General features: G+C 48.3%; 1 non-coding gene across 1 annotated transcript; it reads right to left on the reverse strand.

Annotated features, from left to right (window-relative positions):
* Positions 1-276: 276 nt before the first annotated feature.
* On the reverse strand, positions 277-465 carry LOC144105832 (U2 spliceosomal RNA). The gene has a single exon (XR_013308909.1). It is a non-coding gene; the product is annotated as a U2 spliceosomal RNA (small nuclear RNA).
* Between the last annotated feature and the right edge of the window lie 9809 nt (positions 466-10274).

Genomic DNA, 10274 nt, shown 5'->3' on the forward strand with positions numbered 1-10274 from the left:
AATTGTTTAATTGCTACAGACCAGACGTCTGTAGCAAATCCGCGCTCTAACCTCTGAAGGGCAGATTTTGAATCAGGATGGCAACAGGTTGAGCCGGACAAGACCCTAACTTCCGTAAAGCAGCCTCAATAGCAACACTTTCTTGTTGCCAGGAAGAAAGAAATGGAAAGTGCACAGGCCTGCTCACTGGCTCAAGACGAGCCACAATCGCTACCACGTGCAGATAGTAGGAGAGTTGAAAGATGGGATAGGAAGACAGGATGGTAACGACGAGCTGAAGACAAGGCCAATCCCGGAGCTAGTGCAATACCGGGCCAACCGGTGGCGGGAGTGAAGCATCCTTCAAACTCTCTGCCACATTTTCAAAAATAAGTCCAATTAGACCCGTAACAGATACTATACGGGGTCCGGACAACACTGCGTACGAACAAAGAGTACGAACCACTTACAGTCCAAAGAAGGAATGTAAAAAGTCGCTGCGCTAGCTTGTTTCACCGTGTCCACAGAACCATTGGTGAAAATTTCAAGATGGCGGGCATATTCGGTTTCCAAGTGTTCAAGTACAAGCGAGCGCGTTGCTGCCAAAGGAGAGCTGCGCTTTGCGCTCACATGGGGAATTGTCACCTTTGAGTCGAGGGTCGGAAAAGATCCGGGGGGTTTCAACAATTTTCTTTGGTTTCGGACATTAGGGCCTCCAGAACTAAGAGTTTTGAGTGTCAAGTAAGCCTTCGACTCATATCTCTTGCAGAGCCACTGGAGAATGAATCGCTCAGCTACCGTCTCTCCTAGGCGGCCAAGATGCATTAGTAGTCTCTGAGAAGCGATAAGGCTAAGAGGTTTCGATAGAGACTCATGAAGTACTGCCTTATTCACAGCCGCCTGAGGAACTCCAATGGCCCTTCTTAGGCCCTTTCTGTGGACAACTTCGAGACGTTCATGTTGTGATGCGGAGGGGGAAATTAAAGGTAATTGATACATTATGCCACTGACCACCAGTGCTTCGTTAAGTTTGACCATTGAAGAAGGATGGTTTCCCTATTGCTCACGTGCAATTCTACGCATCACATTGAGACGCGAAGATGTAGATGAAATGATTGCGTCTACAGCGTTTCGCCAGAGTAGACGGGGGTCAATATTGACGCCCACGAAAGGCGTGTGCTTGAATTGACGGATGCAAGAGTGACCGAGGTTTATATTCAACCGCGCTTGACGTCTTCCTACACCTGGAAATAGAACAAATCTGGATCCTCCTAGTCGCAGAGACAATCCCACACCTTGAAGGTAAGCTTGTGCTGAAGCTAGAGCATGTCGAGCTATCAGGGACAATCGCTTGAGTTGGTACCCACTAATCCAAATACAGATCTCCTGATTATATATTGACATACGCACTTGCCTGCAACTTTTTTTCAACGAATCGGGAAGGCCAGCCGTTACGACGTTAATGAGCGTGGGGAAAAGAACACTTCCTTGAGGCGCACCACGTGATAGAACCCTTTCGGTGCTTAACGTACTCCCTAATCGTACACGAACCGCGCGATGACTTATAAACTTTTAAATAAACCTTAACATATGGCCCTGTATGCCCATGCCTTGCAAACTGTTTAGAATTGAGCTCTGAAGCACGTTGTCGTAAGCCATCGCAACGTCAAGAAAAATGGGTAAGGTGGAAAGGCCGAAAGCTCTCTGGTGTTCAATGTGACTCGCCAAGTCTAAGACGCTATCTTGGGCACTAAGACGTCGGCGGAATCCTGTCATACATGTTTGCAGTGCCTTACTTTCCTTAAGCCAACACGATAAACGTTGATTTACCAGCTTCTCCATCAACGTAGCGACACAGGAGGTCAATGACACATGGCGATACAAGGCAAGGTGTGTCCTGACTTTGCCAGGCTTCAGTACTGGAACTAGATGTGCCACCTTTCATGACGGAGGAACATCGCCAGTCTCCCAAACTCGATTGATGAAGTTGAGCAGCTCCTTCCTGTGTTGCAAGGGCAGATTATTCAGCATTTGATTGGTGATGCCGTCGGGACCTGGTGCGCAACGTTGCCGCAAGCCACTGAGCTCAGTCTGAAGCTCACGAAGCGTGAACGGGACGTCCATGATAGATCTGGAGGAAGCAGTTGGTGTATATATATCTAGTCCAGAATTAGCACGTACGAGTGCGTCTGCAAATTCCTCTGCCAAGCACGCAATAGGTTTTTCCTTGCGTATTTCAAGAGCTTCAAAAGGCTTCGAAGGGCGAGATTCTCCAGCAAGGCTGCCAATAACTCGCCATATTCTCGTTATCGGTGAGAACACAGTCAAACTAGCACAGAATGAGGCCCATTGTGACCTGTACAGCTTGTTCGTGTGCCATCTAATAGCAGAATTTAGCCTATTGAAGGTCGTCTTCAGTTGCCGGTCGTCCTTCTTCCGCACGAGTTGGCGCTCCACCCTCCTCGCTTCGCAAAGGTTCCTGAGTTTTAAAACCGGGGCCAGAAAATGATCAGGTGATTTGACCGCCGTAGCTGCTGCTAGCTTACTAGAAATTATTTTGTCAACAACATCACCAGAAACACGTTCTCGCTACTTGTCCCAGTTGACCACATTGCCAATTTTAGGACCATGGATACGAAAGTCGGTAGAAAACACAAAACTCGGATAGTGATCACTTCCCATGCGGTCAGGCGCTATTGACCACCCCAGGCGAACGTCATGTGAACGCAGTGTCAGGTCTATAGCTGTCGCTGAGGCTGGAGGCAAGAAGAAAGTGGGGCTTTCGTCATTGGCAACACACAGGTCAAAATTGTCAATAACGTCTACGAGTTTGCGTCCACGGGAATCCGTGTTCCTCTCACTCCCGACGGCATTATGGGCGGTCAAATCACAGCAGATGATTCGAGGAGCTGGCCAGCGATCGCAGAGCTGCTATAGTAACAAATCCAATGCTACCTTCTTCCGCGGGGACATGTACACGGATTCAATAGAAAGGGTTCGAGAGCCGAGTTGTAGTCTGAAAGCCGCTACCTCAATGTCATCCGTGCAAAGATCGGCAACGCTTAAGGAAACATGTGGAATTTCTCTTCTTATGTAAAGCGCGGTACTTCTTGCCGGAAATATCTTTATGCTGCAGTTTTTATGGGCGACATATCCAGTCAAACATCTCCCGCTTGGCAGGCCAGCTTCTGACAGGGCTAATACTGGAACACAAGCCTCTTTCAAGAATAGTTTTAGTTGAGCTAACCGACTTAATATGCCAGCGCTGTTCCACTGCAATATAAACGGCACTTTTCGGTGCATATGAGATCCACGAGGTTTAACCCTATTCATATTAGATCGCAAGGAAGTTCGCAGCGAAGATGGCAATTAGAGACTCAAAAGAAAGCACGAGCTGTAGGAAGTTCTTCAGTTTACCAGGCGCCATCGCTGGAACATGTGAACACAGGGCCCCAAACAAAATATGAAGGTCAGAAATACGTTAATTTTTGAGCTCCTTATTTTGCGCAACGCACTCACTTACAACATCGACAAAAGGTGCCGACGGGGACACACTCCTGGCCGCAGTAGCTGGCTTTTTTGTCACTTGTGCATATGAGACTCCCCTTGCCATCGAGTCTGGCTGTGATCCAGTCGCTCAGGAACATGGACACTTTTTGCTGGAGGTCGAACAACCGACTCGCACGCAATGAACCTTTGAGTCTTGCTGGACTCGAGTCTCTTAGGAACATTCCTGGGTAACACAAGACCATAAGACCCCCAACACTGGGAACTCGTCTAATCATGGGACAGGCGTCTCAGTCGGTTGGGATTTGGGAGCAGAAATAAAGAATATTCGACTGTGCAAAGCACTCGCACGGAATGGGCAGTCTCCGAAACTCGCTGGATGATCACCCCCGCAATTGGCGCAAGCAAAATCGGCCTTGCCGGTTTTAAAGTCGTGGTCGCCTCCGCATCGCTTACAGCTTCGAACCTTTGTGCAAACATTGGCCACGTGGCCAAACCGTTGGCATGTAAAACACTAAAACACCATGGAGGAGCTTCAGTGAAATCTGCAACTGCGTGTTTTGTGAATCCCAGATCAATTTTTTCGGGGCGCTCTGATTTGGGAGCGAATGTCAACACGATAGAGTTGGTAGGTATCGTAGCTCATTTTTTTTTTCCTGGAGACTCCACATTACGCACAAGTCGTTTCACGTAGAGTACACCTTGTTTTTCCAGATAATCAAGCAGGTCGCGTTCTGAGTACAACTTTGGTACACCCTTAATCACAGAGGTGCTCTTCATGTAGGAATAGGGCAGCCGCATGTTAACTTTGATGCCAAAAATCTGAGACCTCTGCAGGAGCTTGTCAACTTACTCTTCCGTCGAGACATCAAGCTGAAGAGCCCCGTGCATGGTGAACCTACTACTAATCGGAGCTGATCCCAGCAGTTATTGAATGGCCGCGAAATGTAAGATGTGATTCTTCTCTCTTAATGACACCCCTTTTTCTGTGGGCTCAACCACTACCGGAATCTCGACCGTTCGTTGCTTGCGATGACTCACTAACTTGAAGCCCTCGTCCACGTGGCCATATCGGCCACTGACTCGTTACCGTCCACAATTGTTGACTCATCCCCACTAAGCGAAGAGGTCTCGCTGGACGGGTGGTCATCTCCATGTACTGGTCGCTCTACAGCCTGGGAAGCCATGGCCGCCTCTTCCGAGCCAGCCTCCTTTGATTGGCGGGGTCCCTTTAGGCTTGCCGGCGCTGGAGCATCCGTACTCTTCCCACAGGGACAGTACCGGCTTGAAGATGCGGCCATTCTCGAATATTCAAATAAAACTGGGTAAATTAGGCAAAATTAGGTAAAGTAACGGAGCTGAGGCGACAGTAGATCGAACAACATCTTCCTCCCGGAAGGTTCTACCCCCCAGGTCCTATATCCGATACGTTCCATAATATTGCCTCAAGGGTAACATTCTCAAAGGCCTTAGCTAGGTCGAGCCCCTAGATAACCTTGGTGCCTGTTCCGTACCAAGGATGAACCACGTCTTTGTGAGTTGTATCATGACGTCCTGCATTCATAAATTAGCCCTTATGCCAATCATCGTTTCAGGTATCAATTCCTTGTACACCACATAACCCTGAACACTGTTGAGGATTATATTCTCCGTTAATTTAGCCAAGCAGGACGCAAGCGATTGGACGCAGATTCTCAATGCAGACAGTCTTCCCTGGTGTAGGAATAAATGTATTCCTAGTTTTTTTCCGCTCTGCCGGGATCTTCCCGGCCGCATACTTGTCCATCAAGTCCGTGGGTGCCCCCACTGACTTGGAATCTAGTTTTCCGCAGCATTTTATTAATAACGCCGTCCAGACCCGCTGCCAACGTAGTACGAAGCTGTCATGGATCCCCGGAGAACACTTGGACCGAAAGAATGGACTAGGCGACAAGTGTACCAACACAGACGCATATTTAATACACCTTACGTGACACAAACATGGGCGCAGAATACTAACTAACAAAACTAACACAAAACACAAAAACTACCAAGACACTCGACCCGGGAACACTACCAATAGCGTCTACAGATAGCGCTCTACTATTAGCGGTCGGCGTTGGTGCTCGCGGTTCGGTGCTGATGGAGCGTTGCATGGGGCCAGTAGCCGGCGCCGAGGTGGCGTTTGAAGTGTTCAGGCTAGTGTCGCTGGCGGCGTCGTTGGCAGCGTCGTACAAGCTACCAGTCCAAGAGCCCGTGGAGGAGATGCTGGCGCTGTTGCAGTTCTGGGCACCACCCGGATGGGTGGCAACAGCGCTGGAGGCATCCCTGCCCGTAGCAGGAAGTTGCGTCATCCGTTGACTCTCCGGAACGGGTTCAGGAATGGAAGCAAATCCACGGTGCGGCGCTGTAGAACTCCTTATCTCCGGAACAGACGCCGGCGTTGCTCTCTTCCAGCCGAGGTGTTCCTGACCTGCCAGAACCTCCGCTTCTCTGTTCTTCTCTCCCGTGCCGCGCTCTTCCTCGCGCTTTTATAACCTCGGCGTTAGTGCACGTCACCCCTGTCATCGTTCTCTTCTTTTGCCCACCAATCATCTCTTCCCACTTCACCGAATAGTTCATCTTCTTTATTGTTGCGTTAGTACACATTATGTTTATCGTCTTCTTCGTTCTCTTCTCCAAACTTCCTTCGTTCATACTTCTATTTAAAATTTCCTATTATATGCGTTTTTCTATAAATAACTGCTCACATTATCCCCATCCTCAAGCCTTCCAGCCATCCGACTATCTTCTGTGGCGAGTCTGGAACCAGCACATGTGGGGTACTTCATGTGGGGTACTTCTCATGGGGGGTACTTTGCGGTAAGTGAACTTAAGAGCTGGGAGATATCAATCTCAATCAGTAGGTCTCTCCAGGCACACTTTCCTGATAATATTTTTGAGGATGCCGTCGAACCGCTCTACAAGCGCATTACAGATGCGATGGTTTGGCTTTCTTAGTAATTGCCATAACCTCCTTCATTAGTACCGACGTGAGCTTCGAGCCCCGGCCACTCAAAATTTCCCTCGTGAACCCACAACGCGAGAACATCTCCACAAGACCCTCAGCCACTTAGATACTCTCAATAGTATTCAATGGAATAGCGTCAGAATAACGAGTGGCCACGTCAATCAGGGTAAGCACATATCTATTGCCTCTAATGAGTACTATAGAGATTGGCCCCACAATGTCAACAGCCAATCTTTGAAACGGTTGGTCGATGGCTGGCATCTTTCCCAGAGGTACGGGACCCACTCTTTCCTTTAAAACTGTGCGCTGGTAAACGTCACATGAGCGAACAAAGCTTTTAACGTCACTCTGGACACCTGGCCAGCACAACTCCTCGGTGATTCTAGACACCGTTTTTTGAACACCCTGGTGTCCTGCCCTAATGGCGTCATGTCCTAAGCGCAAAACTGTCTCTCTCATAGCTTTCGGTAACACCAGCTGTTGGACCCGCCTTCCCGAGCTAAATATGCATTCCCTGTGCAGAAAACCATTTACCAATTGATATTCGAATGAAGTACGCCTCTTCTTTCTTTTCTCTTTTCCCCAACTCTTTAGAAACAGGCTTTCAAGCTCACGTCTTTGGGTAATTGCAATTTCGCCAGGTGTTACGCTCAGACATTTAACAGGAGTAGCGAGTGCACGCTGTATTGCGCGGGCTGTCACTTGAGCTCTTGCCTCCACTGCAGACGTGAAACTGACTGCCCCAGTAGGCCTATCCTCCTTTGGGTGTTAGTCGAGCATCCTCCACTCGGGATCGGGGTCCTCGACACTTCTTGCTCCCCGCAGGGGGGCGCCTGCAGCTTGCAGGCGTCGCGACGGTGAGTGGCTATACCGCGGGTTCGCGAGCATCCGCAGGGACATCCCCGCAAGGGGATGATGGTGAACTGTGCATCAACACGGACCCGAGCAACCGCGCCTCGCCGTGCGTGGCATCGCCGTGTCCGGGGAAAGGGGGATCCTGGTGGTTGAGCCGATGCCGAGCGTTTGGACCTTTAAGGCCCCTCGGCGGAGGCAACACACCACTTTGGCCCCAGCTTCCTGTAGACGGCACCTCCGGCCGGACCCTACCGGAGGAAATCGGCAGTCGCCTTTTCCTGTCCTCCTCTCCATTTGTACTTTCCCATCTTCTTTCGGACTACTGTCCTATCTGCTCCTCGTTTCCCGGTTTTTTCCTTTCTTCATAGGCGGCGAGCGTTAACCTTGTGTGGCCAACCACCCTGAGTTGCGTCGTATTTGGTTATAGTTGAGGTGTACAGCTGGCGTGGGCAGGACTTGCTTGCAAGTTCCTGTCCTGTCCCCTTGTTGGGCTCCATGGTGGGTGGCTGGCAGCGCGGCCGAACAACAGACGTATTATCACCCTCAATGAAGAGTGCGGACCGAAGCAACAGCCCACTACCTTCAAAAGTCCAAGGACACTTTCCCGAAATTTCACGTCATTCACAGTGAAGCAATAGATAAGATCGCCCGAACAATATCCCCATTCATAGTCACAAAAACCCTAACCTCTGCCTTGGGCACGGGTTACAAGCTAAAAAAATACCTAGTGGCGACCTCCTACTAGAACTGAAAGAGAACGATCAATATTCTAAACTGTCCAACATAGTGTCCATTAGGGATACAACTGTCTCAGTGACTGCACATTGATCTTTGAACACTGTCAGAGGTGTGATCTCCGGAATCGATTTCCTTCAACTCACAGAAGAAGAAATGCTTGAAGGTCTAAAAGACCAAAATGTCATCAATGTTCACCGCATAAAAATCCGAAAGGAAAAGAAAGAAATCGCAACAAAACATCTTGTCCTCACATTCAACTCAAGCACACTGCCCGAATCAATCGAAGTTGGTTACCTAAAGATAAATGTCCGACACTACATCCCAAACCCGCGACGGTGTTTTAACTGCCAGCGATACGGCCATGGTTCAGAGAGCTGTCGTGGTCGGAACCCATGCGCGAAATGCGCCTCGCAAAAGCACGTCTCTGAAAGCTGTGAAGCTGCAACACTACATTGTGCAAACTGTCAAGGTGACCATCCCTCCTACGCAAGATCATGCCCCTCATGGAAGAATGAGAAAGAAATCATAACAATTAAGACAAAGCAAAATATAACTTTCAAGGAAGCACGACAACTCTTTTATGCAAAACACACATTCAGTTTCAAAGCAAGAACAAGCTTCGCCGATGTGGTGCGCGGGGGCGCTGCACCACACCGCGTTCCGGCTTCTGCCCAGGCAAAACCTCACGCAGGGCCACCTGCGCCCCTGGCAGGGTCAACAAATGCCTGAAGTACGTACACGTGCGGTATCCCCGCAGGCCTCCAGCGCCTCCACCGAGGCGATGGATATATCATCTGGCACGCCCGTCCCGCACAGGCGGCACCGGTCACTTGACCGTCAAAACAAAGGAAGGACCCGAATCACTTGTCCTCTTGTAAAAGAAACCTAGGCTCTCACTTTTTCTGTCAAAAAACCGTAAAATGGCATTCCTAATACAATCGAACTGCCGTGGACTTTTAAATAACTACAGTGACATAAAAGATCTGTTAGACACTTTTTCCCCTGTGGCTTTATGCCTTCAAGAAACAAATCTAGGTCCAAAACGCAATAACTTTTTAAGGAAATACAGAGTCTTTCGTTGTGACAGAGCAAACTAGTAAACTCTTTGGAGGTGTTGCTATTGTAATTCAAGGCGGTGTTGCAACCAGAGAAATCAAACTTAAAACTAACTGTGAAGCTGTTGCAGTGACTGTCCTACATTTCAAAACAATTACAATATGTTCTATATATCTCGGGCCACACCAAACAGTTACACTAAATGACCTAGAAATACTTCTAAAGCCGCTACCAGAGCCGTATCTGGTAGTTGGGGATTTTATTGCCCACTCTGGTTTTTGAGGAAGCGAACAGACTGACACTAGAGGTCGTGTTCTAAAAGATTTTTTTTGCAACGACGTTTGCCTGCTAAATACAGGTAAACCCCCATATTGCTCCCCAGCCTCAGGAAAAATGAGTTGCATAGACCTGTCCTTTAGTTCACCCTTCGTTTTTACTGACTTTAGTTGGAATGTTCTTGACATTCTGTACGGAAGCGATCATCTTCCTATAGTAATTAACTTGTCATCACCATCATAAATCATTCCAAATAAACCACGTCATTGGAAGCTCCACATAGCTGCTGGGATTTATTCCAGGAAAATGCTACACTGGAGACAGTTTTTTTCAGAAGATCTTAGTGTAGATGAACTAAATGAAATGTTTACATCTTGCATAATGGCTCCAGCACGTCTAGCCATTCCTCAGTCTTCGGGAGTGGTACGCCAAAACCACAAGGTTTGGTATAACCAAGACTGCAGAATAGCCAAAAAGCAGCAGAATAAAGCCTGGGGTATTTTTCGCAGGTATCCAACAGCCGAGAATATTATAAACTTTAAAAAAGCATGTGCAAAAGCCCGGCATACCCGCCGCAAAGCGGAGAAAACTTCATGGCAAAACTACGTATCATCTATAAACAGTTTCATTACATCCAAAAAAATGTGGGAGCAAGTTCGTAAATTGAAGGGCGGATTCTTCACTTTCACAATTCCCTTTCTAACAGCCCCTGGTGCACAAACAAGTATAGAAGAACAAGCAGACATCCTAGGTGAACATTTCTCAAGTGTTTACAGCTCTTCACACTATACACAACAATTCATAAAATACAAAAAACCATGGAGAAAGAAAGACTTCCTACAAGCGCGTGCACAAACGAAGCATACAACAGTCT

The sequence above is a fragment of the Amblyomma americanum genome, chromosome 9, assembly GCF_052857255.1.
Source record: "Amblyomma americanum isolate KBUSLIRL-KWMA chromosome 9, ASM5285725v1, whole genome shotgun sequence".
NCBI classification, from domain to species: domain Eukaryota; kingdom Metazoa; phylum Arthropoda; class Arachnida; order Ixodida; family Ixodidae; genus Amblyomma; species Amblyomma americanum.